Here is a 6,960-nt window from a genome sequence, read left to right on the forward strand (position 1 = left end):
TCAACCAAGTCAGATATAAAAGTGTTAATATCACTAAGGTATAAAAATACTACGGTTCTTTAATGACTGCTTTCTCTATAAAATTAGATAATAATGATAGTACAACCAAAAGAGGCTAGTAAATAAAGTATTCTTTATAACCAAATCCATTTTTTCATTATTATTAGTTTTTTATTTTTAATTCTTTTAGAATTTTTAAATATAATATTTGGAACGTGGAAACACATTAGATCTTATGTTCTATCTCTATGATAACTTGTTGAAGAGTAAATTAAAGATAATTTATTTTTCAAGTATTTAAATTTTATTATTATTCACTCTTCTATACTTTTTTTAGAAAAAAAAATATAAAAATAATAAAAACAACTTATTACTACATTTATTCATTGATTATTTCATGAAATAAAGGTTTTTACTTATAGTTTTGTTAGGTTCTAGTTTATTTATTTAGTTTGTTAGTTTATGGGGGTTTTATTTTAATTCTTTTTGGTTTCCTGCTAGTCCAGTACTGTACCGTAGTATTTGTCAGCAGTAGGAATTACTTAAAGAATTTAAGTAGGTTAAAATTGTAATGCAATAACCGACAATAGAAAAAAAAAGAAAAAATTCATTCATGAGGGAGAGAGGCGAGTTACAGACAAATCCAAAACTCGTTGCGAATTTAAAAATAAAATAGAGCAAAAATAAGAGTGAAAAAGAATAAGAATTTTGGCCTCGTGTTATAAGAGATAGACCAATGCCTTTAACGTTAGACGAGTTTTAGGCAAGTTTTAAAATATTTGTCTCATTTAAGATTGTGGCGTACACATCTTTATGAGATGTTTAAAAATAATTCAGAGGGTGCAAAAATGCACCTTGACAAAGATCGTCCTAAAATTGATTTTCATTAGCTTAATGTACGAGTTATGGACAGCTATTAGACATTAAATATGAGTAAAATTAGGCCTTAACATAATATATCAAAATAATTTAAGTCAATATAAGTCAATAAAGCGACCGTGCTAGAACCACGGGATTCGAGGGGTGCCTCACACCTTCCCCTCGATCAACAGAATTTATTACCCAGTCTTCTGTTTTCGCAGACCATAATAAAGAGTAATTTCCTTTTGACTAGGGATTCAAAAAGGTGACTTGTAACATCATAACTCAATTCCAAGTGGCGACTCTGTAATTAAATTAATCCCTATTCAAAACTGTCACTTTAATTGGAAAATCCTTCGACTCAATTTCTTCGGGCGAAAAAAGGGGTGTGACATCTCTGGCGACTCTGCTGGGGATAATAAGAATTCGATCTTTTTATATTGACTTATTCTTGCTTTAATTATTGTTGATATTGTGTTTGTTGGCCTTATGTGCTACTTGTCTCTTATTTACCGCTTTGATATTGATTGAACTGTATTATATACTGTCTTCAATTCCGTATCCCTTCTGAGTCTCTGAAATAGGATAGAAGGAATGCAGCGCATGCATCATACTTTCTTTTTGAGATAGCCGGAGTGTCAAGGCACATGGTAAAGGATTATAGTCACACATGTTAGGCGGGGTTCGGATCGACAACGAAGGCGGTGTTGCCCTGTTACCGACCAAGTTGTCCCTCCCTGGCTCGAGTGTCCGCTTGGGTAAGCCAGTCTAGACACCTATCCTTATTAGGCTTAAACTTAGAAGAACTGAAAACTCAGAATCTAGTTATCCCTATTAGGTGCCGCTTTATTTGCATCATATGCATTTGACTTAGCGGGACTCGACACAGGGGTCGGATCTGTCTAGGACAGGTGATCTACTTTATAAAGAACAACATATGCATCCTACGTGCTCTTTGACATTTGTTTAGAAGGTTGTTTGTTTGTCGACCGGCTTTTAGGCAACTTTAAAATGCAAGAGATTAAATTATCCTCAAACTTAGTGAATCATTTTTCAAAGAAAAATTTACTGTTAAAAGAAAGAATTTTTTTTTAAAATATACAGCAACATAGTTTTACAATCTTTATGAACTACAAGGGTCTGATTCTCACATCTTAGTGGGATACGTAGGAAGTCCTTCTCAGGATACGACCCTATCTTTTGAAAATTATTCATAGGCTTATTGGGGAATATTTTGAAAATATAATTAATTTCATAATTATTTTTCTAATTCTGAAGTCTAATTTATATATATCTTAATAGTCCTGAATCTTTAGGGATCATGAGGCTAAGTTTTTACAAAATAAATAATATATATAAATCTTAATAGCCCTGAACCTTTAGGGGTCTTGAGGCTGAATTTTGTATGTCATATACCTCAAGAACTACGCACACCTGATTCTCATCTTAATGAGATACATAGGCAGTCCTTCATGGATTCGGTGGTCTTAAAAAGAAAAATTTTGAACTCTGACACATTAATTTTCTCCAAAATCAAAATAGTGTTAAGGTGGTTGGTTTGTGGCTAAGTTGGCATCTCACCAATACAACACCATGTTCAAAGAACAAGTAAGATGACCCATAAAAAATGATATAGGGTCTGAGATGAGTTGGTGTAGATTGTTAGAAATGAGGAATAATAAGAAATAATCTGAAAAGTGAGAAATTTGGAGCAAAATATGAGAAACATGTAAATACTGAGAGAAAAAAAGAGTTCTCACAAGAATTTTTACATGTTTCAATGTTCACTTGCCTCTAAACTCCCATAACACCAAAGTTGGACATGTACGAGGGTCATGATGATCCTTTGACTTATATGAAAAAGTTTTATAATCAATGAAGAAGAGTAGGGGAAAAGAGAAATTGTTGATGGCTTACTTTGGAGAGAGTTTGAGGAGATAAATTCAAAATGATCGAGTTCAAAAAGAAAAAAAAGATGATGTATCAATGATTTTGGAGACTCCATTAAGGCCGACCTGCAATTCAATGATTAAAATATTAAGTTCGGTAATTTAGAAGCCAATCTACTCCCCACGAGGGAGGATTTTTGGTAGTCTTTTTTTGTTTTTTTTCTACTACCTGAATTATTTTAGGATTGGAATTTGAGATATATCTTATCTTATTTTATTATAACTTTCATTCAAATCCTTCTATCTTTTGGTCAACAAATGTCCTTTTTATTTTTATTTTTTATTATATATTATTTTGTTGTCTTTTTTCTCTTTAGAGAGCTCTTTCTATGGTGTTTCTAGTGATGTGATATGCATGTTGAATTCATAGATTGATCTTTAAATTCAATCTAATCCTAAAACATTTGACAAGAAGATAGAGTTAAAAGAAAAAAGCATATAAGAAAATAAATAAAGTGTTCAAGTATTTGGGGACCTAGTTACATCCTCACTTGAATGTTTTGAGGTAATCACTTTGCGAATAAAAAATGACTTGGTCTTCAATGAGAAGGTTCAACTCAAGCATTAGTTTCTATAAGGAAAAGCAAAAGGAAGTTAGATCCAAAAGGGCATGAGTCACCCATCGATAAAAAAGTACAATATAAGTGGACATGTATATTTCACAAGCTTAAAAGAAGTGACGCAAGTGCATGAGCTTAGTCACAATCAATGTTGAAAAAGATGCATATGATCTTCATGTTCTACTCTCAGATTACATGTTATGTACTCGTGTTTTTAAGGATTGATATGACGAAGGCATTTCATTCTGCTACCCAAATGTTGTGTCATCCTTTGTTACCCCTTTTGAGCTTTAGTGTTATTTTCTTTCGTACCCCTCTTTTAGAATCAAAATAGAGCTGAAAAATAAAAATATATATATCAAGAAGAAAATGGAGTCAGAAAAAAAGTAGAGTTGAAAAAAAAAGGGTCCTAAAAAGAGAAGAATCAAAGAAAAGAAAAATGAGAACCCAGTTTCGATTAAAAAAAATGTGTCTGCCTGAACTACGTTTGACCTGATTCTTGCTATGATAAGATACGTAGGCAGCCCTACTCCGGGGTTCGGTCCAACAAAAAGAAAATTTAAATTACCCAGAATGAAATGGAACTAGGGAAAAAAATTATTTCATTAAAAGAGTCGATTCAAAAAGTTGTATGCTTTACCCAATGATTATGTAAATTTTTTAGCCTCATGGCGCCCTTTCTTTCTAATCCTATCCAAAAGCTAAGTTACAACCAAAGAAAGACCTCAGATCAATCTTTGAAAATATCAAGGCTAAACATATTAAGGGTGCATGATATTTCATATTTTAGGTGTTTACTTTAAAAAAAAAAGGAAAAATGAATGAAAAAGAGAGTCTCATTGGTGAAAACCCTGTTAGGCACCATAAGGCGACTGTAAGCTAAGAAAGAAGTGAAAATGAGATAGGATCGTTGGCAAAAAATCATTGAGGTGCCACTAGCCGAAGGATAGTTGTTATCAGAACGAACAAGTTCTAGATTGGCTAAATTTCAAGCTCAATAAGTGGACAAAAGTTGTAATGATCGGTGTGGGTAGGTCTGGTTGTTGGATTCAAAATGCATGTCATAATCACCAGAATTAGTTTCCACGTTCAGATAAGTTTTTCTTTTTGTTTTGAAAAAGAGATGCCTATTGTCTTTTCTTTTTATTTTTATTTTTATTTTGATTTTTTAATTTTTGTGTCCTTGTCATCAAACAAAATTTTTTGTTGTCTTTTGTGTGTTTTTGGGTCAAATGCACGTCAAGTCAAAAAAAAAACCTCTAAACTTGCTACCAACTTCTTCAATGATACAAAGCAAGACAAAGGGTCGACGCACAAGGACAACACTTCAAAGTGTAATAAAGTACTCAAAATGATCGTGATTTGATAATTTTTGACTCGTTGAAAGATAAAAGGTGTATGAAAAGTTAAATCCTGAGATATTATACAAGAGAAATATGTTTTGGTTTGAGAGTATCAGTAGTAAGAATTTTGGATCAGAAGTATGACAAGTCAATGGATATCAATCAAGGAATGAAAAAGGAGTTGAGCATGGAAAGTGCAGGAACAGTCAGTTCAAGAGCCAAATACCACAAACCAACCACCACGTGTTTTTAAAACTCACAATTTGTCTTTGTTTTGTTTGAAACAGAGATAGAAAGTTTTCAAATAAAGAATACAATTTCATACTTCTATCAATGAAAGAGTCATGATTACAGCATACGATGTTGGATCTCAATTATGTACAAACTAGGGCAAATTTTATTTTTTTTATGTGTTGTATGAGAATTTACTTTCGCTCAGGACCCTCCTGAATAATGGGACGGGACCCTTCTGAAGAATGGAAATTTATTTTATGCTCAGGACTCTCCTAAAGATTGGGACAAGACCCTCCTGAAGAATGGAAATTTATTTTATGCTCAGGACCCTCCTGAAGAATGGACAGGACCTTTCTGAAGAATGGGAATCTATTTTATGCTCAGGACCCTCCTGAAAAATGAAAACTTATTTTATGCTTAGGACCCTCCTGAAGAATACGACATGACCCTCCTGAAGAATGAAAATTTATTTTATGCTCAGGACCCTTCTGAAGAATGGGACAGGACCCTCCTGAAGAATGAGAATTTATTTTATGCTCAGGACCCTCCTAAAGAATGGGACAGGACCATCCTGAAGAATGAAAATTTATTTTATGTTCAGGACCCTCCTGAAGAATGAGAATTTATTTTATGCTCAGGACCCTCCTGAAAAATGGAATCTATTTTTATGCTCAGGACCCTCCTAAAGAATGGGATGTTATTTTTTTGTTTCACCTTTTATGTTGAGTTCAGGAACATATTTAAAAAATCAAAAATAAAAAGTCCAGGAGCCCGCCTGAAAAGGAAGGTAAATAAAAGAGAAAGTCCAGGAGCCCGCCTGAAGAACAGGGTGAAGAAATTATAAGTCCAAGAGCCCGTCCGAAGAACAGGGTGAAGAAAAGAGAAAGTCCAGGATCCCGCCTGAAGAACAGGGTAAAAAAATATTAAGTCCAGGAGCCCACCTGAAGAACATGGTGAAGAAATTGTAAGTTCAGGAGCCCGCCTGAAGAACAGGGTGAAGAAAAAGGAAGTCCAGGGGCCCGTCTGAAGAATAGGTGAAGAAAAAAGAAAATTCAAGAGCCTGCCTGAAGAATGGGGTGAACATTATCAGTTGAAAGTCAGGAGCCCGCCTGAAGAATAGGGTGAATTTTCAAGTTCAAGTCATGAAGATTTAAGTCAAGATTCTAGAGAAACTGAATAAATAGGATTCTTTCACTTGTATCTTCAATTTTATTTTTGTTATTCATGTGGATGTAAAAGCAGAATGTCGTGAACCAAAAACTCGATGGAACCTGACTCGATATCTAACTCACCGCCACATCATTTTACCCTATTTGAACTACATGTGATCTGATTCTCTTAAAACTCGGGATATGTAGGCGGTCCAAAATCAGGACTCGGTTACATCTTTTATTTTATTTTATTTTATCTTTACTTTTAGAATAATCGGAGGGTCAAAAGTCTTCTCTTTGTCTACTTCTTTGTATGAAAACTCTTTGAGATTTCAAACAAAGAGGGGCAAAATGTAGACACGTGATTTTGACCCTCCCGAGTTTGATATATATATTTTTCGATATTAAATATTTATATTTGGTTTAATATTATTTAAATTCTTATTATTTTCTAATAAATTTTTAGTTAAAAAATAAAGTTAATATTATTTAAATTCTTATTATTTTCTAATAAATTTTTAGTTAAAAAATAAAGTTAATTTCGAGATTTTTTGTTTTATTTTATTCTATTTTTTTTATTTAAAAATAAATAAATAATACAATTTTTGTAAAATATTTTCTTTTTAAATTTTAAACAAACAAGTTAGTAGTTTTAGTACTATCTTAATTATATTTATTTTAACTATTTTTAAACTTTTATTGTATTTTTTAAATATAAAAATTAATTAGTTATTATTATATTAATATTATTATTATTATTGTTATTTTATTTTTTATTTATTATTTATATTTGTTATTATCATTGTCTTCTTTAAAAAAAAAAGGAAAAAGAAAAAAAAAATTGAAAATTCTATCTTATCTT

At 32.1% G+C, this 6,960-nt stretch overlaps 1 long non-coding RNA gene across 1 annotated transcript in view; it reads left to right on the forward strand.

Moving 5' to 3' along the window:
- Positions 1–6,234, forward strand: part of LOC124887232 — a 10,120-nt gene extending 3,886 nt beyond the window's left edge. Inside the window, exon 2 of the long non-coding RNA XR_007044587.1 lies at positions 5,213–6,234. This is a non-coding gene — a long non-coding RNA (uncharacterized LOC124887232). The remainder of the gene's footprint in view (positions 1–5,212) is intronic.
- Positions 6,235–6,960: the final 726 nt, after the last annotated feature.

This window comes from Capsicum annuum, chromosome 1 (assembly GCF_002878395.1).
Source record: "Capsicum annuum cultivar UCD-10X-F1 chromosome 1, UCD10Xv1.1, whole genome shotgun sequence".
In the NCBI taxonomy this organism is placed as follows: domain Eukaryota; kingdom Viridiplantae; phylum Streptophyta; class Magnoliopsida; order Solanales; family Solanaceae; genus Capsicum; species Capsicum annuum.